This window comes from Prionailurus bengalensis, chromosome D1, assembly GCF_016509475.1.
Source record: "Prionailurus bengalensis isolate Pbe53 chromosome D1, Fcat_Pben_1.1_paternal_pri, whole genome shotgun sequence".
In the NCBI taxonomy this organism is placed as follows: domain Eukaryota; kingdom Metazoa; phylum Chordata; class Mammalia; order Carnivora; family Felidae; genus Prionailurus; species Prionailurus bengalensis.
Window position 1 is genome coordinate 66,106,339 of NC_057346.1, and position 21,430 is coordinate 66,127,768.

The 21,430-nt window shown below is 37.7% G+C and overlaps 1 protein-coding gene across 3 annotated transcripts in view; it reads right to left on the reverse strand.

The window, feature by feature from the left end:
• The window catches only part of DENND2B (DENN domain containing 2B), a 185,499-nt gene extending 164,099 nt beyond the window's left edge, over positions 1–21,400 (reverse strand). For all 3 annotated transcript variants that reach the window (XM_043580583.1, XM_043580580.1, XM_043580578.1), the window contains exons 1-3: positions 20,938–21,400; positions 18,884–18,954; positions 165–424 (exon numbers count right to left, since the gene is read on the reverse strand). The gene's annotated coding sequence lies outside the window, so the exon portion shown is untranslated. The remainder of the gene's footprint in view (positions 1–164; positions 425–18,883; positions 18,955–20,937) is intronic.
• Between the last annotated feature and the right edge of the window lie 30 nt (positions 21,401–21,430).

Sequence of the window (21,430 nt, forward strand, 5' to 3'; positions counted from 1 at the left end):
AGCCCGGTGGCGGGGTGTGCTCCAAGGCACTGGAGGGAACAAGAAAACCCGCGCTGAGAGTGTGGAGCTTGGGGGGGGGGGGGGGGGGGAGGGTGTGCTGGGGTTGGGAAAATGGAGGTGGGGGGCAGGATGAAGAGTTGACCCACAAACCGGACGGCCCTCACCTCGGCACCATCCGAACAAGAATTGTCTGGGTCTGGAGCAAAACACAAGGGGATCTGAAACTTTATGTCATTTTCTCATACACACGTGACCCCCCTGCAGTCCAGATGGTTTCAATCACTGGAGGAAAAAAGCGGCTCTGCTGGTATGCATGAAAAGCCGGAGCTGGGAGAGTCTGGGAAAAGCTGCCTGTACAGCTTGTCTGCCTTCAAACAAACCGATGAGCTCTTTCCGTTCTTCCAGCCCTTGGCCTGGGGCAGCCCTGCAAAACCCAAAAAGACATTACAAGAAGCTACGTTTGGTACTGCCAACAGTGGCAGAGGAACTCTGAAAGCAGTAGGGTTCCAAGGAGTTTGATCTGAACCGAAAGTTCCAAGGGCATTCTGAGATTTTGTTTTAAATACTCCATTTGGCTTGCAAAACCCAAAACTAGAATAGGGTGTCATTAAATAAGCAATGGAATACTAGCAGTGAGAATCTGTGATTTATTAGTGGAATTCTGAAAGACATTGTTAACTCAGTGTGACAATCCACTTGGAAAAGAATCATGCAAACCACTTAAAATCCAAACCCACACATACTTGGTGGGATGTTAGGAACCCATGTTACCCAATTTCTCATCCCATAAATCACTATAAATAGACTTTGATATTGGAATGCACAAATCTGACTTTCACAAACCTAGTTATAGCTTGAAGGAGCAAATGTATATGAATGAAGATAAACAGGCTATAAAGGCCAAGACATGTTTCAAAGCCCAGGCCAATTCAATTGTCACATGTCTGAAAGAGGGATTTATTCAGCTCAGAAATAATGGTGGGGTGGGGGTGGGGGCAGGGAGGCACCTGGGTGGCTCAGTAGGTTGAGCATTAGACTCTTGATTTCAGCTCAGGTCATGATCTCAAAGATGTGAGGATCAAGCCCAGAGTCTGGCTCTGCGCTGAGCATTAAGCCTGGTTAGAATTCTCCCTCTCCTTCTGCTCCTCCCCTACTCGCTCACATTCTCTCTTGCTCAAAAATAATAATAATGGGGACTTTAAGATACATCCTAAAAATAATTTAACTTGTTCATGATCAAACAGAAATAGTGGCAAGAATCAAACCGATAAAGTCTATTGTTCCTTTGCCCGAAAAGGATATTAATATAAATCACTGGCACGAACTCTTTATCTTGTAATATTAGTGCCAGAGAATACATTTGGCCTTTCTAGCAGAAGGCCTTATACACAGAGTAACACAGTTGTCTGTGTGTGAAAAATATATCAGCTCTTGGTAAAGTGAATTGATTCTACATTAAGAAAACCCAAGGTTTCCATTGTTGAGGCACACTGGAAAATACAGATGACAACCTGAAACTAGGCAAATCAAAACAAGTTTCACTCCAAATTCAAAATCTAGCAGTGAGTTTCTCCTCTAGTTTAGTGAAGTACTTGAACCCTTCAGGAGACCAAGGCCATATATGGATGGACTTAGCCTTCTCCAATCTTCAGTCTCAAATCAGGGTGGTTCTACTCTCCAAAAGCAACAAGAAAATTCATGTAGAAGAATCCTTAGGGGACACAAGCCACAGAATGTAATAACACTCCAGGCAAATTCCACCTGCAGCTCCTTATGCTGTATAAGGAGGTTCTTAAGTTTCTCACTTGCAAGACTATTAAAACTTCTACTTATTAAAGTCCTTTCTTATGAATGACAACTGTAAAGAAAGCCATCCCAAAAGAAAGCATCAAGATTTTCTCTATTCAGACCCAGGACAGTATTTCTTCTCCAAGAGCTGCTGCTGCTGCCTCCTATGTGTACTAAAGCAATGTAAGAGGGCAATAATGAGATACAAATAGTTCTTTTTTTTTTTGCCAATGCTATTGCAAATTATGCATAGAGCTTTTCTAATTCTTAAGAAAAACCTTAATTAGATCTGCTCTTTCAGAAAGAAAATTAACATCCCTTAAGTTTTTTAAATACAGCCTAAATATAGTCTTGAGTCTAAACTCCACTGATGTCAGTCTCAGTCAGTTAACACTGGCCAAAATTTTATTAGAGACACTGACAACTGAAATGTTTTTAATACTAATTTAAAAGGTGCTAATTAAGTAATTTACATTAATCTAATGTCCACGTCACACGACAAAACTAAGGGAGCTGTAAGCTCGAGGACTCGGACCAAGTCTATCTTTGCTAATAATTACATTGTTATGTGCCTAGCACAGTACCCAGCATGAAATATGTGCACAATAAGTACATGGTGTTTGAGTAAATGAAAGATGAATAAAACCACTCCCCATAAGGTGACAATCCTGTAGAGGCATGTGACTTGTAAACAACTGAATGAAATAACAGCTTTAGGAAGGATACTAGCAACAGAAAAGAGGAAGAGGTAATTAGCATTAGCTGGCTTTGGGCTTTATTCACAAATAAGAAGAGTTTACAAGAGGAATTTGGTATATTTGGTGCCTAATTTAGGGATCTCCCAGATACACTTTCTCAAGTCCCCATTATTCAGTCCCCTCAACACAGAGCCAAGACAAGATTTGAGCATAAACATCCTGGTTCTAATTTGGATAGTATGAATACTGTTCCTTTCATCCTCTCAAATACATCGCCTCCACCCCCAAGCCATTTCCTCTGTACTGTCTTCTGTCAGTCTAATGAAAGTTTCCTAATCTTTAGAAGCAGTAGCTTTGCTTCTCTTTGTGTGGAGAAATACAATACACTCTGATTACATGCTTATATTCCATACAGATGCCTGGCAACACATCTTATAGCTAAGAGTCTGTTTAATATTTTAACTTTGAGGGACTTATGATTCAACTATTTTGTTATATACCAAAATAGCACTTGACATCACAGAGATGGGCTTTACTTCCTTTTGCTATTTTAAATCCTGCACTTAAACATGGTGAGTGGCTTGGGTTTTCTGGTTCATAGATTTTGCTTTGGAGTGTTTTTTTTTTCTTCGAGGGACAAAGGGATTAAGATTTTTGAGGAAGTCTTCCAGGTTTGCAGGTCTAGTACTCATGAAGCAGTTACTTCCTCCTACATACTCTGCCTACAATATTATATGTGGCTTAATTAAAGGGGGAATTGGGGTCTTATTATGCTTCATGATCCAAATAACCAGGTTTCTCTAAGGCAGGCAACTGGGCAAAAAGGTTGGCCCAGATGACCTACCTTTAAGTTTTCTAGGGCATGCTTTTCTACATATCATTTCCTTCTTTAAATTTTTAATAAAAATTTTGTTTTGTTTTAAATAACTAAACTTAAATGGTAAATATTGAAATCACTCTAAATAATTACTAATTATTAAAAATTAGTAATAATTTTCAATCACTCTAAATAATTACTAATTATTAATCCATAACCTCAACAAGTACTATTTAATCCAATTCTGTTTCCATTCCCCCTACATTTGAGTAGAACCTCATTTCTAAAGCATCCAATATTCACCCTTGAACTTTTTCCATAAGCTTTAAGACTTAGGGCCAGTTTCAATATAAAACAACTCTGATATGTAATCTCCAGAAGCCCAGCATGCCTCAGGAGTAGCTATCAAGGTCATCCCTCTGGCTTTTTACTTTCCTCTTTTCCAAGACCCTCAAAAGGCGAACAGGACTTACATTCACACAGTTGAAATGTCAGTAGTATGAATCCTTATGATGAATTTTTGCAATCAGTAAAGCATAATAGCATGTATTAGAACACTAGTTCCTAAAGCTGAGAGCCCTTCAGAATCATCTAAGAAGCTTGTCAGAAATACAGTTTCTGGCCGTAGTCCCAGACCTACTGAATTAGAATCTCCAAGGTTAAGAAACACTACACTAAATTAATTATAAGATCTTTGTCAGTTCTACATAGGCCAATTTTCCCTTAGAGGAAAGCCCCTCTATCACCACACACTCACACAGGCTTCCCAAAAGAAATCAAGCAAGACATTATATGAATTGAAACATAATATAGCTCTTTTCTTCCCAATAAGCAACTTCCTTAGTCACAATTGCCTTTACAGCCTACCTCTGAAAGAAAAAAAAAAAAAATCCTTAAACTGATGTTTAAAAAAAGTATATTCCTACTAAACAAAGTTTAACAAGATTTCAAAATAGATCATTGAGGACTCAGCATGTTTTGTTAAACAAACAATAGCACTAATAGGTCACTGAAACTATTGATTATATTTCTATCTTTGGTAATCAAGTAAGATAATCCGTAACTGACCTAATGTATATTCTGTTAAAAGCTACTTAGTTTTTAAAATTGTAGAGGATAAGTGGGGCACCGGGGCGATGGCGGGGGGGGGGGGGGGGAAGCCTCAGTTGTTTAAGTATCCAACTTAGGCTCAGATCATGATCTCATGGTTCATGGGTTCGAGCCCTGCGTCAGGCTCTGCGCTGACAGCTCAGAGCCTGGAGACTGTTTCAGATTCTGTGTCTCCCTCTCTCTCTGCCCCTCCTCCATTTGTGCGTGCTCTCTCTCTCTCTCTCAAAAAAATAAACAAACATTAAAAAAATTTTTTTAATTGTAGGGTATAAGAAACACAGAACCCAAAATTGTGTGTAAACATTTTTTCATTGTGACTTTAAAATATATATATATATTTTTTATACGTATATGTATATGTACATGTAAGATATATACCTGGTTGAAAACTTAAAAAACAGTATAAAAGGATATTTGGAGAAAGAGAAGTCTTCCTTCCTACTCCTGTCCTCCAGCTCCCCTCTCTTCAGGCAATCACTGTAGTTTCTTGTATATGTTTCCAGAGATATTCAAAGGGAACATAAAATTATTTATTGTGTATAACGCATTTTTGGGAGAAGAAGTCCAAAGCCTATAACGGATTATCAAAGAGGTTCAAGATCTCAAAAAAGATAGGAATCCCCATTCTAGAGCAAAGCTAAGGGTTCACGCTCTATTTCAGTCCACTGGAAGGATTAGCAGAATTGCAACCTTCATTTTACTTATAAGCGTTACTACGCACAACTCCAGACTACAAAATAGCTTCAGCGAGCAATGTTGGTTAACATGCAGATGTGGTTATAAAATGCCACATCTGTTTGTAAATAACTTCCTCATTCTTATGTTTTTCTTAAACAAGCCCTCCAATAAATAGTTCCTTCTGTTACTGTGTTAATAGACTGACAGTGAAAATCTGTACAAAAACTTCTGGCATATACATACCCTCACAACCTGAAATTTTTCTTTTGTAATAAGAGAAAGATTCTATTTATATCTACACAGAATTTAAGGGGGAAAATTGACTTAGTATACTCTTGGTAGATATAATTAACATAAGTTACAAGGTTATTAATAAAGATCTTAAGAACCTTATGTTTTAAGATATACATTATTTTTGTCAAGATGGTAAATCTCATTTGGATTTAAGTGATTATTACTTTCATAAGTGTTATAATTGGGATTTTAACATAAAGCTACAAATAAGCTATTAGTTTGTTAAAGTACTTAAGGGCTAACTGAACAGTTTCCCTTATCCCCTTTTTCAGAACAGAATCTGTTTCCTTGCCTGAATACCATGTAGTACTTTTCACTCTCCCCTTCCTAAGTGTATGAGAGATATAGTACATAAAATCAAGTTTCTTTTCCTATAATCAGCTTACAAAAAGGTTTAGTCTGACCTAGGTCCATTTATTTTTTGCTCTGTAATGCTATTTGGGGTTTTATTCCAAATACCAGGCTATTTACTATTTACTTAAAGAAAGTGTTAGGACTGTTTGACTGATGAGGCTGGGCAGGCTAGACCTGGGAGAGAATAAAGAATAAGATGAGATACTGGATGCTCTTTAGATGGACAGGAAACAAGAAAAAGCTCAGAAAGGTCTCCTCACTCGTATGTCTTGCTGAATGGTCCTTTTTCTTCTCTCAGGGGCTTAAAGATAATTTTTAATTGGAAGAAATGAAAGTCTAAAAAATTTACTGATTTGAAACACTAGTTATCAATTTTTGTTCCAATGGTATCAGTTTTAGATCTAATCAAAATATCCCTAGATTGAAGAATGATTTATCTCTGTCACTAAGCTCACTAAACTTTGCCCCAAAAGCATCCCCGAAATAAGAATTGTGAGAATGTGATCTCTTCTAGTAATTTTCCATATTACTTGCAAAAAAAAAAAAAATGAACCTACAGCAAATGAGAAAAAAAATAGCTATAGCTATTTACTTCTTTATTCACTCAACAAACATTTATTAAACACCTACAAAAAACTGTCTTTGACATCAATGGAGCATAAAAGAGATAAGTCATATAAGCAAATCTAAAATCTAGTGAGGAAGGTACATATTAACAATATATCAGAATAAAATATGTGTTATAAAAGAGATAAAGAGGAGAAAAAAAGAGGAATTTGCAGTAGTAGACTTTCCTCCCAAAAACTGATGGAAAGAGGGTCGGAACTGAATCTTAAGTAATTGTTACAATTTCTTTTCAATAAATAGAAAAGAGGAGGAGATAATTCAAAACCACAGGAATTGCCTGAGCTGTGAACTACTAACTTTAAGAACAATGACTGCTCTTCATTTGACTAGAGTAACAGAGGCTAAAAGGGCAGATTAGTGGAAAACAGTTTGGTGGTTCCTCAACAAGTTAAACATAGAATAACCATATGACCCCACAATTTCAGCCCTAGGTATAAACTGCAAGGACTGAAAACAGGTGTTCAAATTAATTGTGCATGAATTTTCATAGCACTATTCACAATAACCAAAAGGTAGAAACAACCCAAGTGTCCATCAACAGATGAATTGATAAACAAAATGTGGTATATTCATATACTGAAATATTACTTGGCCACAAAAAGGAATGAGGTGCTGAAACATCCTAGAATGTGGATGAACTTGGATAACATTACGTAAGTGAAAGAAGCCAGACACAAAAGGCCACATATTGTATTATTCCATTTATATGTACTATCCAAAACAGGTAAATTCAAGAGACAAAAAGAAGATTAGTGGTTGGCAGGGGCTGGAGGGAGGGAGAAATAAGTATGGGGTCTCCATTAGGGGTGATGAAAATGTTTTGGAACTAGACAGAAGTGATTGTTGCACAGCATCGTGAATGCAATTAATGCCATTGAATTCTACATTTCAAATGGTTAATTTTTATGAAGTTGTATGAAATCCAACTTAACCTTAAAAAAAAAATAGGGAGATATGGGTCTGTGGTAGATACAACAAATGCTTACTAATATCCTGCCCAGTCTCCAGAAGTCTATATGTTCCATTCACCTTACAATTAGGTAGGGCCATATGACTTTCTAGCCAACAGGTTGTGAGCAGAAATGACTCATGTCACCTCCAGGCCAAAATTTCTAAGAATGAGTGAGAGGGGAACCTGGCTGGCTCAGTTAGTAGAGTATGCAACTCTTGATCTTGGGGTCATAAATTCAAGCCCCATGTTGGATGTTGAGCCTACATAAAAAAAAAAAAAAAAAAAAGAAAGAAAGAAAAGGAATGAGTAAGAGACGTGCATGCCTCTCTTCTCTAACCACACAGATCCAAAGCCATGTGAGACAATGGGGCAGAATGGGTCACTGAATAAAGTAGTGCCTCCCTATTGACCCATGCTGGGCATGTTATATGAGTAAGAAATAAGACTTTTTTTGAGAGACAGAGGCAGAGACAGAGAGAGACAGTGAGTGACAACAGGGGAGGGGCACAGGGAGACAGAATCCCAAGCAGGCTCCATGCTCAGCATGGATCTCACAACTGCAAGATCATGACCTGAGCCAAAATCAAGAGTCAAATGCTTAACTGACTGAGCCACCCAGGTGCCCCAAGAAATAGACTTTTATTGTCTTAAGCCACTGAAATTTCAGGGGTTGCTATTGCAGCATAGGCTAAACCTACTCTGACTGACACAGGGTCAGATCTAGGAAGGCTAAAAAAGCAGTACTAAGAAATTTGAATTTTATTCTGAAGGGCATGAAGAGACAATGCTTTTGAGGAAAAGAGTAACATGATGTGTATTTCAGGAATATAATTATGGATGCAATGTGCTGAGTAAATTAGAAACAAAGATAGTCTTCAACCTTGGTGCACATCAGAAATCACCTGAGAACTGTAGTCCTCTTCCAATTCCTTTATATTTCTTTAAAGAATAAAATATGTGTCCTCAGGGGGAAAAATCATCTGAGGAGTTTATAAAAATGCAATGCTGTAGTCCAGGACATGTCTAGAGATTCTGATGCAGAATCTCTAGAGGTAGGGTCTAGGCAGTTACAATTGAAAAAACTCTATGGGAGATTCTAGACTGCAGGTTAGAGTCAAGGAAAAGATGTCTAGCTCAGAGATGACCAAAATTACATGCTTAGTGGATTCAAACAGTATAATAGAATAACTATTTTCTTAACAAATGGAATGATAAATGCTTAGAGAGCTTCTGTTAAAATAGTTATGAAAAAGTTACTCACATTACCATTTGTATAGTCATAGTTATGACTTTGAAAATTTAAACATCAGTAAGATGGGGGTGACAGTTTGTATGTGCCTACCCTATTGTTAAGTGTAATCTACCCCAACATCTCTGTTAGCTTGAGAAACATGGCTGATACACTCAAGTCAGAGGACAGAGCTGCCCTCAGTCTCCTGGAAGGCCAACCTCTTCCCAGCACTCACATCTATCTTATTTCCTCCTTTCTTTCCTCTTTTCTTTTCTTGCAGAATAACTAGCATTCCATTCGGTCTTTAGTTCCTTCCTCCCCAGTATCTAAGTCATCAACCAACCTTCAAGTCATCAAGACTTAAAGAGCCAAGATTTAAGGGCTCAAAAAGTCTGGGTTACAGATGCATTGGAAGCTATCACTCTAACCTCTGTGTGTGTGTGTGTGTGTGTGTGTGTGTGTGTGTGTGTGTGTGTGTGATTTTTACTACCAATTGTAATTTTTTAAGAGTCTCAGCTTTCCAGCATACAGATCTAATACCATCAGGAAATTGATCCTTTACCAACCAAAATTCAGTTTGTGTTATAAAAACAAATCTTCAGAGCATCTCAGGAAAAAGTGATCTCTGATAAAGAGCATTGAAGTTGACTGACAAAAAGTACCTTTATGATTTCTGAAAACCTACTGAAAGGTGCAAAAGAAACTGACAGGCTTCACTACAAACCGCCTCACTGTACTGAATACTGCTCAACAATCCTTTTTTCATTATTCCTAGTGATTAAGATTCTTTTCTTGCTTTCCACAACAACTGTCCCAAGTTTGTATATTTTCAAAACTTCTAACCATTTACTGTTAGCAGGCAACCTTGCCCTCATCGCTGAAAAAGCAGAGGTGTACTTTCCTTGACATTCCTCTACTATGTCAAAATGCATCTGCTTGCCTCCCTATCTCTTATCCCAGAAGCATGCCTATTCCTTTTGAAGAATAACTCTACTATGTTGGATCTTTTGTTTCCTGCATCTCATGTCTTCCTCTTTCTTTTTCGATCCCTGTTGTAGTTTCTGAGAAAGGGTACATAGAAGGTTAAAAAAAAATTGATACTTTACAAGGCTGAAAATGATTTCAAACTATTCTCCCACTGGACTGACAGTTTAGTTTGGTAAAGAATTCTAAATAAAAAATATTTTTTATTCAGATTTTAGAAGTTATTGTTCTACTGGTCATATGCTTTCTAGTATTGCAGCTGGGAAATATAATGCATTTTTGTGTCTGCTAGCTTGGAGGATCTTTTCTATCTGAAATCTGAAATTTCATGATGATGTGCCTGCATATGGGTACTTTTTCAAACATTGTTCTAAGGCACATTAAAAGTGGGCCCTTTTAATCTGGAGGCTCATATTCCTTGATTTAGTTCCAATAAATGTTTTGTTTTGTTTTTCATAGATTTCCTCCCCTAATTTTCTCTAATTTCTCTTTCTAGAACTCCTATTTATATGTTGGACCTCCTATATTGATCCTTTATTTGTCCATCTCATTGTCTTTTTCTTCTACCTTATGGGAAATTTTGTACATTTTTCCTTCTAACTCTTCTATCAGACTCTACATATTGGCTTCATTATGCTCAGTCTCATAAATAACTTGTCATTTCCTGAAAATGTCAAGAAGGTTAACACTTTTGATAGGCCCAACTCAAAGGTCACCTTTTCAGTAAAGCCTGCTCCTAGGCAGAATGAATTACTCCCTCTCTTTGCACCCAGCGCACAGTCCATAGCCCAGAACATCTGTTCACAAGTATTGTTCACCATGACACCCAATCTGTTGATTCTGCTAGAATGTGTACCTCTTGAAGGTGTATCCATCTTCAATATCTAGTAAATGACAGCTACCCAATAAATGGCTGTTGCATTACAGTAATTTCAAAAGAATATATAGTATAAATATTAGATAATGTGATCATTAGCTAACCAAAGAATGTAAACAGAAACCCAACCCCCTAGAAAAAATTATATAAGCTTAAAAATGCACCTGTGAATATTTTTAATCTTAAAAGGTTATTATTTTTAACCAAACATTCCCAATCTTATCCAAAGGCACATTCTTCATAGTCACTCACACATATACAAATTCAGAATTTAAAAAGCTAATTCACTTTTAAATCATCTGCTTACCCAACCAGGCACCTGAAGAGTTTCCTTAGATTACAGTATATATTTGTTGTTGCTGTTGTTTGGAATAACCAAAAATACAGCAAAAAAGGCAAGAAGAGATTTCTTTAGAATGCATCACCCATATAAAAATGTTAGTAACGGGTAGCCAACCCTCCAGTAATCTTTCCAGAAACATTAGGTGATTAAAGAGTAAGGAACAGAAAGACACTCCTGAACACTAACTACAGCATGGCTACTGAAGGCATTACAAGGCTCAATAAAGAATGCTCATTCGTATACAGGGATTTAAGCGCTGTAAGGGATTTTTGTTTACTTTAGTTTTGGTTTGATTTTCTTTTTAAAACCATGCCCTAATGCCAAATGTTACTTTTTTTCTCTCTCTCTTTCCTGTTGAACTGATGCTATGTTAAGATATAAGCACAAACATCTCATAAGTGTTTTAAATCCATCCAATTGTTCAAGAAGGCATACGTGCCGGGCCAATGAAGCCAAAACATTAGAGCTAGGAATTTTGATGAAGATAATAATTGCTTACAGACCAGCTTGTTTTAACTTGCTGAACAAAGAACACAATTTTATACCACATTTTCATCACAGGCTTCTTCTCTGCATAATCACTACTATAATGAACACTTTTAAAAGGGAGATTATCTACAGGTTAAAGAGTAAGGAAGTTATCAATTAGATTCCATCATCTTCAAAATTTCACTTACTCAAACTTTATATTAATTAAAAAAAAATTTTTTTTTTTGCTGGCCTAAGCACTGTTTTGAATCTTTACAAACCATTTGTTTAGTGTACACAGCATAAATCTGAAAACAAAGACACTCGGTAAATTTCTAGTGCTGCCCTGGATGGCTCTATAACCATGGGTATGTTAATAACTTCTTTGTATCTTCATTTATTTCTAGGACATCCCTAGCAATATAGTTTCATCTTTCTCATATATGAAAGCTGCATTCAGGCTCTGTGCCTATGTCAGGAGTTCCTCTCCCACTCCTCCCACTAAGTTACTTTCATCACTTGTAGGCCCCTGCAATAATTCAATATTCAACCAAAACTTATTAAGGACCTACTCCATGACAGACAGTGCAGTGAGGGGGAGGATGAGCTCGGTCTCTGAGAGGACCGTGATACTAGTTCCCTGACTAACAGAGAGGACTGTCTCAGTCATTCTGCTTGTTTCACCCTGACTCTGGATCTCCTATTCTTTACTTCCCCTGGAATATATACCTGGAAGTCCTAAAAATTAAGGTGGTATAGATTCACAGGATTGGGTTGAGGCTGTCAGTCAGTACCCAGATTGTTGCTGGGCCAGGTAATCTGGGAACCAACATGGTTTCAAGACAGATAAGAAGTCATGGAATGGACCAATGTCCCCAATTCACAAGACCAAGATAACTCTTTGTGCATGATAACAATGGTGACCCTATCTTTTCTAAATCATTTTGCCCTTACAATTCCAGCCTCGAAGACAGAACTCTCTAGACTCTAGACTATGTTGACTCTTGATTCCCTTATTGCAGGGAGCCATTCATCTCAGCACATAGGCCTTCAGTATGAGTTGTGGAAAACCAGGGTCATGTCTTCCAACTATGTCTGAAACCTTGTAAATTACAGAGAAAAGGAGGGTGGGAAATGTGAGATCTATGCTGTCCAGAGTATTAATGGGACAAATTCTAATGGCAACCTTAAATTTGAGACCCCAAACTTTGGACATATGCTTATCATTCCCCACCTGCCCATCTCACTGGTGTTTGTATGCCAATCTCCTGTACTTTTGTCTCTGATCTGTTGCTTGCCCGGATCCTTGCCATTCAGTAGTCATCTTGTTCCAATTCATGGCCTTCTTCTGACCTTGGATCATGGATACGCTCTGAATCTGAACCACTTACCTGGCTCCAGTTCCCCAGCCTAGGCCTGATCATAAACTATTCTCTTGCCACCTTCCCATGCCATTCATCTCGGGGTCATCACAGCTTCTTATCCTTCTTCATCTACTGCTGCCTACCCTGGTGCTGGCTAGAGTTTTAGAATCCTTTTTAGTTCATTCTGGTAGGACAAAGAAGGTAAGTAATAATTAATATATTTAACAACAGTGTGCAGAGAGGACCTAAATTTGCCAACATTTAACTGTAGTAGGTACTGAAGTTACTGTATTTTTCCTGTATCTCAAATTTCTCATCTTTATATTAATACACTGGCTGTCACATTCCCTCAAAGATACATTTATACTTAATTAAAATAGCATGCATTCTGGGGTCACAATAAAGCTATAATATTCTCTTATATTCCTAACTATATAATGAATATTAAAAACATTTAGAAACAAATTGACTCCCTAAAAGGAATAAAAATTTTGAGTAATTTTTATTTTTGAAACATACTATTATCTCACTTCAGAAAATATTTCTGAAATGTTACATGAAAAGAAAAAGAAAAATATTATAAGTCAATTAAGCAGAGCATACTCTTCAGAAAAACTCAATAGTGGGTTCTGTTTCTTAGTGAAGAAGGATTTTGCAAATGTTAACACTTATCCCATGATTAATAAGTTTTATATATTCAGATATAATTGCATTGAGTTTTCTGAAAAGGAGACTTAGCTTAAGAATCATATGGGGAAAGGAATATTCTAATTACATTTTATTGGGTTAATTCACTTTAAGGCTTTGACTTCTCTGCTAGTCAATTACTAAAACAGAGGCATTTTTTTTAGAATTTAAAGACACAGGAATTTTCATTGTGCTAACATAAAGAGGAGACCCAAAAGTGTTACATAAACTTTATAAAGTTTAAAAGAGTTAAAGGAGATTCCTCATCTCAATTCCTAGGAGATGCTGTATCTGGAAGGGTAAACAGAAGCAAATAGTTTTCTGAAATTGTGCCAAGGCTACATGTCAACTGCCTGGCAGGAAATGCTTTTGGAGGGCCTAGATAAACAGACCATCATCTTTTTTTTGGAAAAATCTTCTCCTTTGGATTCTTACAAAGCAAATGTACTCAGTTTAAACTAGCATCATAAACACAGTAAGCAGAAAAGGATTTTAAAATCATGGTACCTATAGGGTTTATGTCCCTTAAGTGATCTGTCCTTCACTTTTAACACACAAGAACCTCAACTGTTCAGCGAGCATAGACTCAATACATGCATATTGAAATCTGTGGTAAATTAAACCTCATCTTTCCATTAATTTTCATTGCAATTTTGGTGAAGCTTTATCTTATGAGAAAGTTTCATTTAGCAGTAGCTCTTAATATTTTAGCATTATACAATGATATTTTCTTACATTTATGTAGCAATGTGTCTTTCCAAGTATTTCACATCCATTATTTTAATTTTTGTTTTAACATCTCATTTTATAAGTGCTAGCACTGAGACTAAGCTAGGACTTATAAAATGAGATGTCAGCACAAAAATTAAGTCAAAGAATAAGTTAGTCAGAGGACCACACCTAAAACCAATTAGTCTGAAACATTCTCTAGTCCGTTTCCTTCTGTCCCTCTGTCCATGTTATGCATCAGATAATGGACCCTCAAATCTGGCTATCACATTTATTAAATAATCCTTTGACCTCACTTGACTTTTACTTTCTTAAAACCCAAAAAGGAAGATGAGGATCTAGCTGTTGACTCAGAACGCCTACTATCAGCCAGAGAAATCTTCTGCCCTGTGTCAAGCCTAGCGAGCTTTTTGCACCTCCTCTCTCCACAAGGCTGCATGTTCTATTTGGCTACTATATTCTTCTCCTCCTTCCTCATAATGAAAGCATCCTCTGCCCCACTCACCTTATGCCCAATCTTGCCCAGTCCACGATAAAGAGAAAATTTCCCCGGCCCAAGGAACAGAGTAGTACAAAAGGTGACATACCTCTCTACCTGCCATGCCTCATCCTATAATCAACTTCAGATAATAATTTGAGCCATCTCAACTTTGGGATCCTCGCTCATTGTCCACAGCCACCAGGCACAACTTTCAATATCCCCCCAATCTGTCCCATCTCTCCCAAATAGGACATCTTTGCCTTAGTTACTATTGGGTCTCATAAGGAAAAAAAAAAAATACAGAAACTTTTTCTGTAGACCATTTTATGTTGTCTACACAATGTTAAGAGGATGGTGTATAAGTGGAAAAAAGTCACAAGCTGAAGGATATGAATATTTGAGTGTGAACAGCATATTTTAAATAATATAATCACCATATTACTTATTAAGTTTTTAAATGTATTTCTATTATTTCTTAAAATGGGATACACCTATAATTATAGTTAGATAGACTTAGCACAGACCAGAATATATAACCAAGGTTTACTCAAAAATGTTGTAATTCCAACCCTGGAAATTTGGCTTCCTACTCGACTTATGAGAGCTTCCTGAAATGCAAATACATTCCAACATCAATATAGAACAAAGACTTAAATGACCACTGAACAAATAAAGAAATGCTGATAGAGGGGCGCCTGGGTGGCTCAGTCGGTTGAGCGTCCGACTTCAGCTCGGGTCATGATCTCACAGTCTGTGAGTTCGAGCCCCGCGTCGGGCTCTGTGCTGACAGCTCAGAGCCCGGGGCCTGTTTCAGATTCTGTGTCTCCCTCTCTCTCTGACCCTCCGCCGTTCATGCTCTGTCTCTCTCTGTCTCAAACATAAATAAACGTTAAAAAAAATTAAAAAAAAAAAAGAAATACTGATAGAAAGAATAAACATAAATTTCATCCTAAAAGAATATGTAAAAGTAAACCTCAAGAGAGTCAACAATTGTGTTTTAAAAAGCTAGGAAGGATGTAAAATTGGAAGGGAATGGTAAGATCTAAATATTAATTTTTAAAAAGCTGCTACATCAGTCAGGATATATGGTGTCAGTTTTTAGGACATTAAAACTCTACCTAGGGGTAATTCCAGAATGATAGATTAAGGAGATTAGTAAATCATCTGTCCAAAGCCACAAAAAACTATACAAAATTGTCAAAAAAAGCATTTCAGCCTTTTTGTTTTTTGGGTTTTTTTTGTTTGTTTTGTTTTTTTTTGGAAATTGACCAGAGGTACACAACAAATTGAAAATCACTTATTTTGGGGGCACCTGGATGGCTCAGTTGGTTAAATATCTGACTCTTGACTTTAGCTCAGGTCACGATCTCACGGGTCATTGAGATCTAGCCCTATGTGAGGCTCCATGCTGAGTGTGGAGCCTGCTTGGAATTCTCTCCCTTCCTCTCTCTCTCTCTGCATCCCTCCCCCCACCCATGGTGTGTCTGTCTGTCTGTCTCTCTCTCTCTTCTTTCTCCCCCAAAATAAATAAATAAACATTTGGAAAGCATTTATTTTTAAAATAAATAAATAATAAAACTACTGAACCTCTGTGAGAAAAGTGGGACTCTGGGACAACAGAGGCTGTTCCCACTCCCTTTCCCTGACCCCAGCACCAACACAGTAGTTCTGTTAAGACAGGACAAGTCATGAAAATTAGTAGTTCTACCGTTGGAGGGCACTGACTTGATTTGGTGCCTAGGGTATTGTCAGAAACAAGTGACCTTAGAAAACAAGTGGTAAACAATCAGGGAAAATCAACATCACAGCTGGCTGAGACTGCAGTATTGGTTGGGGTAAGCAACAGACCAGCAGAAATTTAACAGTGAGACCCAGGAGCATGCTAGCCATAGTGGACCTTGATAAAATCTCACACATCCTTGGTGGTCTGGAAGGTGTGCACGTGTCCTAGGTATTCACTGCCTGAATGTGAGGACTTGTACACAACAGAAAGTAAGTCATAGCAGACCTGATGTTTTGTTCCCCAACTTGTACACAGATCATTTGGCAAAAAGATTTTCTAGCTACCAAAAGCACAATCCATAAAAGAAAAAAAAATTAAGAAATGGACTTCATCAAAATTTAAGATGGGGGCGCCTGGGTGGCGCAGTCGGTTAAGCATCCGACTTCAGCCAGGTCACGATCTCGCGGTCCGGGAGTTCGAGCCCCGCGTCAGGCTCTGGGCTGATGGCTCAGAGCCTGGAGCCTGTTTCCGATTCTGTGTCTCCCTCTCTCTCTGCCCCTCCCCCATTCATGCTCTGTCTCTCTCTGTCCCAAAAATAAATAAACGTTGAAAAAAAAAAATTTAAAAAAAAATTTAAGATGTGTTTCAAAAAAACACCATTAAGAAAAACATGACACAGACTGAGAAAATATCCTTATACATCATACACCTGATCAAGAATTCTTGTTCAGAGCAAGAACTCTTATAACTCAATAATAACTTTTTAAAAAGCCGATTAAAAATGGGCAAAAGGTTGGGGCGCCTTGGTGGCTCAGCTGGTTGAGTGGCCAACTTTGGGTCAGGCCATGATTTCACAATGTGTGAGCTCAAGACCCATATCGGGCTCACTGCTGTCAGCGTAGAACCCACTTTGGATCCTCTGTCACCCTCTCTCTCCGCCCCTCCCCAGCTCTCACTCTTTCAAAAATAAACATTTAAAAAAATGGGCAAAAGATGTGAATAGACATCGAATAGACATCTATTGAATAGACATATTGAATAGACAATAGAATAGGAATGGCTAATAGCTACAAGAAAATGTGCTCAACATCAGTAGTCATTAAAGAAATGCAAATTAAAATCACAATGAGCTACTACTGCATGCCCAGTAGAATGACTCTAATCAAACAACAAACAATAGCAAGTACTGTGGAGGGTCTGGAAAAACTGGAACCTTCATACAACACTTGTGGAAATTTAAAATGAGACAGCCACTTTGGAACACAATTTGGCAGTTTCTTAAAATGTTAAACATAAATTTAACATAACCACTCATCAATTCCACTCCTAAGTGTCTCCTCAAGAGAAATTAAAATCTGTGCCTACACAAAGCCTCGTACCTAATCTTTCATAGCAGCATTATTCATAACAGTCCTCAAGTGAAAACAATTAAAATGGCTATCAACTAGTGACTGGATAAACAAAATATAGGATATTCATATAATGGAGTATTATTCAGTCATACAAAGGAATGAAGTACTGATACCTGCCACAACATGGATGAGCCTCAAAAACATTTTGCTAAGTGAAGCCAAACAAAAAAGGTCACATACTGTATGATTCATTTATATGAGCTGCCTAGAAAAGGCAAATTTATAGAAACAGCAAGCAGAATAATGGTTGCCTGGTTCTAGAGATAGGACCTGAGACTAACTGCATATGGTGGGCACAGGGATCTTTTTCAGGTAATGGAAATGTTCCAAAATTGGATTGTGGTGATGTCTGCAAAAATTCTGTACATTTACTAAAATTTATTGAATTATACACTTAAAACAGGTGAATATAATGTAATATAAGGTAAATCATACCTCAACTCAATAAGGTAGTTTTTTTAAAACTCCACACGGATTCCAACTATTTATATCCACCAAAATTACTATTCCTTTAATCTCTGATGGTTTTTAAAATGACAAAACTTTTCCCTAATCATTCCTGCTCTGCAATCAATTTTTTAACTTCCAATTTTTAATTTTTAACAGGTTGTGAAAGCTAATTCTCAGAACTTTGATCCATTTTCTTTAATCTATATGATCAAGATGACAATTTTGATAATGACTTTCTTTCATTCTCCAAAAACCCAATGAGTTGATGTAATCAGGCAAAATGAATGATCTAATAACTCAGTCTATAATACTACTTTACAAAGCTGTAATGATTCTAAAGCTCCCTAAGTCTGTTGAAGAAATAAAAATACCACCTGTCAAATAAAATGATTTATACATTCTCTGGTATGTACAGTATAAATCATTGTCTAACTCTGGCATGATACCCACTTTTACATCATAGGTTTTTAACCCTTCTTTTGCCTTCTTCACACAGAGAAAAATAATTTACATTTTCTCTTCACTAAAGTTGGTTTTTCTGCTCCTCAAAAAGTCCCAAATACAGCACCAATCTCTTTCCACAGATTCCAGGAATAAAGATGTCCTCCAACTCAACTATACCCCAGAATACAAGGGGAACTTCTAGACAACTTCTATGTGTTCCCTGTAATGTATTTACCTCATGAAGAAAGAAATCATGAAAGACTTACATCAACAGTTCCTTTCTCCATTGATGATCAGATACATTCCTGATCATATTCCCTCCCTCTATTTTCTGTTATATTTCCAAGTCCCACCAGTGGCTTTAAGGAATACCTGGCTTGGGCTGTGTTTGATCCACATGGGGCCTGATGATAGGTCATGTTCCATCATTATTTCCATCCAATCTTAAAAAAGAGAAAAAGGATCCTCTCAATCTGTGGTTTATGGTTCAAACCTTGAAAGCATTTTTTAAAAAGATATATATAAATATGTTTATAAATATAAAAATAAATGCAAAATTTTAATTTCATGTCAGTCTTTAGGCTTTAGTTTCATTCCAAGCATCTTCTTTCCATATATTTCTAACTGTTAAATTCTGGAAAAATTAGTTACAACCGAATATTCCTTATATTCACTCAAGTATGTAGGTAGATTTTTTTTTTTCCAAGAAGCCAACTCTTATCTGGCCTAACAGGGATCTATTTAAATAAAAAATTAAGTCAGTAAATCCAACAAATGCCTAATGAACACCTACTGCTTAACAAGCCCTGGATGTTTAGAAACAAATCAGGAATAATTTCCACCTTGAAAGAAAATGAAGCATAACTAATATAATTTAAATCAGATTGGGATGAGTACATCAATATTAAAAAAAAAGAAAGCCATGGAAACAGAGGCTGCATCTGGGAATAGCAGATTTCAAAAAGCTGACTTGATAAAAAGTAATGCTTCAACTGGAATGGAATTGGGAATGGGAGGTAGTAACAGAATCCTGTGGAAGAAAGCCAAGTGATATGAGGTATGGATATAGTATCGGGTAAGTAAGGACATATTGGGAGACAAGGCTGAAGTCTGATTAAGATAATACTAGCTAATATCTACTGAGTATTTACTATGTGTCAAGTACTATTCAAAGCATTTTATATGTATTAATTTATTTGATTCTCAGAACTCTATAAGGAATATACTATTATTATTCCCATTTTAAAGATGACAAAACTGAGGTAGAAAACGGTTAAATATGTGCTCATGGTTACATAGACACAGTTAAAAGTTCAAACCACATTCATTATAAAAGCAGTTAACAGGGATTTTAAATATCGGTTATTAATTCTTGGGCCATCAAGACTTTGCTCAAATGCGTTCTTCTCTAACGAGCCTTTCTTGATACCCCCAACTGAAAAGTATCCCTTTCTCCTCTAAGCCTCATAGCACTTTATCAATCTTATAACAACAGCTTATGAACAAAATCTTAATATTTGGCCTCTGGCATTACAGATTTTATGTGCATCATTCTCTCGTTTTTATTCTGCTTTAACCTGATCCGTTTCTATTTTCCACAAGTCCTAGAACAGTGCTTGGAGCGTTATAATGCTAGTTAAATCTGTGGAGCACTTACTGTTTGCAAGGCATCGGGCTAAGCATTTTAGAGGATTTATCTCACACACCAAAAAACCCAGCAACCCAATTCCTACTTCACTGCATTCAAGAGCTATTTTTAGCCCCTTCTGTCACAGATAAAAAATACTAGATGCGCCTTAAACTCAGTAAACAAAATGAACATGGTCCCCACTCTCAAGAAGCTTACAGTCTAGGAGGTTGCTATTAGTATCCCTACGTATAAAGAAGAGGAAAAGCGAAGTTCGCCCAGAATCAACACAGCAAAAAAGTGGCAAAGTCTGAATTCAAACTCAGCTCTCCAGACTGGATATTCGGGACCATGTGCGCCTAACCACTAAGTTCTAAAGGAGGCAATAAAAACCATTTACTGGAGGAAAAGTTTTAGAATATTTTATACTGCACTGAAAATATCCCAATGATAATGAAGACTTTTACTTAATTTCCTTCTGTGAGAGGAAAGCAGGAAATGAGCCACAGTGCAGATGGAGGTTGCAGTGGTATCCTGGTGGCCCAGAACTGCTGATCAAGCCATCTGCTGAGGAGACGAGGTCAGCATTGATTTCCTCGTGTCCCTTAAAATGACCCCTAATGAGCAGTATCCCTTAAAGTGGTTCTTCCTGAACGTCAAGGCTTTGCTGTGCTGACTGTGCGCAGTGTGGTGTAGCCCAGTCAGTCGCTAATTAGCAGCGAGACCTTGGGCTATACCTTCTATCAAATAACCCAGAGGTGAGGAATGGAGAGGAAGAAAACGATGCATAGCTTCTTACTTATAAACGTTGCTGCAACTATTCTTGAAAGCTGGGTTCAACCCCCAAGAGAAGAGGCTTCCAAAAATGTGTGAGTCCCTACCCTCCACCGGAGAAGTTAGAAAGCCGCCACGATGAGACTACGGAGCTGTACGTAGAACTCAGATGCCCCTCCGGCCCTGAACACCTGTCTTCTGGCGGAGGGCCCCGAGTCCCACTGCCCACAGCCGGCGGGCCACACTCTTCTCCAAGCGCCACCTTGGCGGCCTCACTGTGTGGCCTCACCTCATCTCAAAGTTTTTAGAGTAGCGGTATCCCAAACTATGGACCAGGCAGAAAAAGGCTCCTGGAGGCAGGTGTCTTATTCCCCACAGTTTCTTAGCCCAACAGGGGACCAACTAACTTTACTCCGAGTCCATCACGTAAAGCGCTGGAGATGACCTCGGAGGACATGGCCCCCAGCCCAGGGGTCCCACCGCAGGCGCAGACTGGCAGGCCCGGGCCCTGGTTCGAC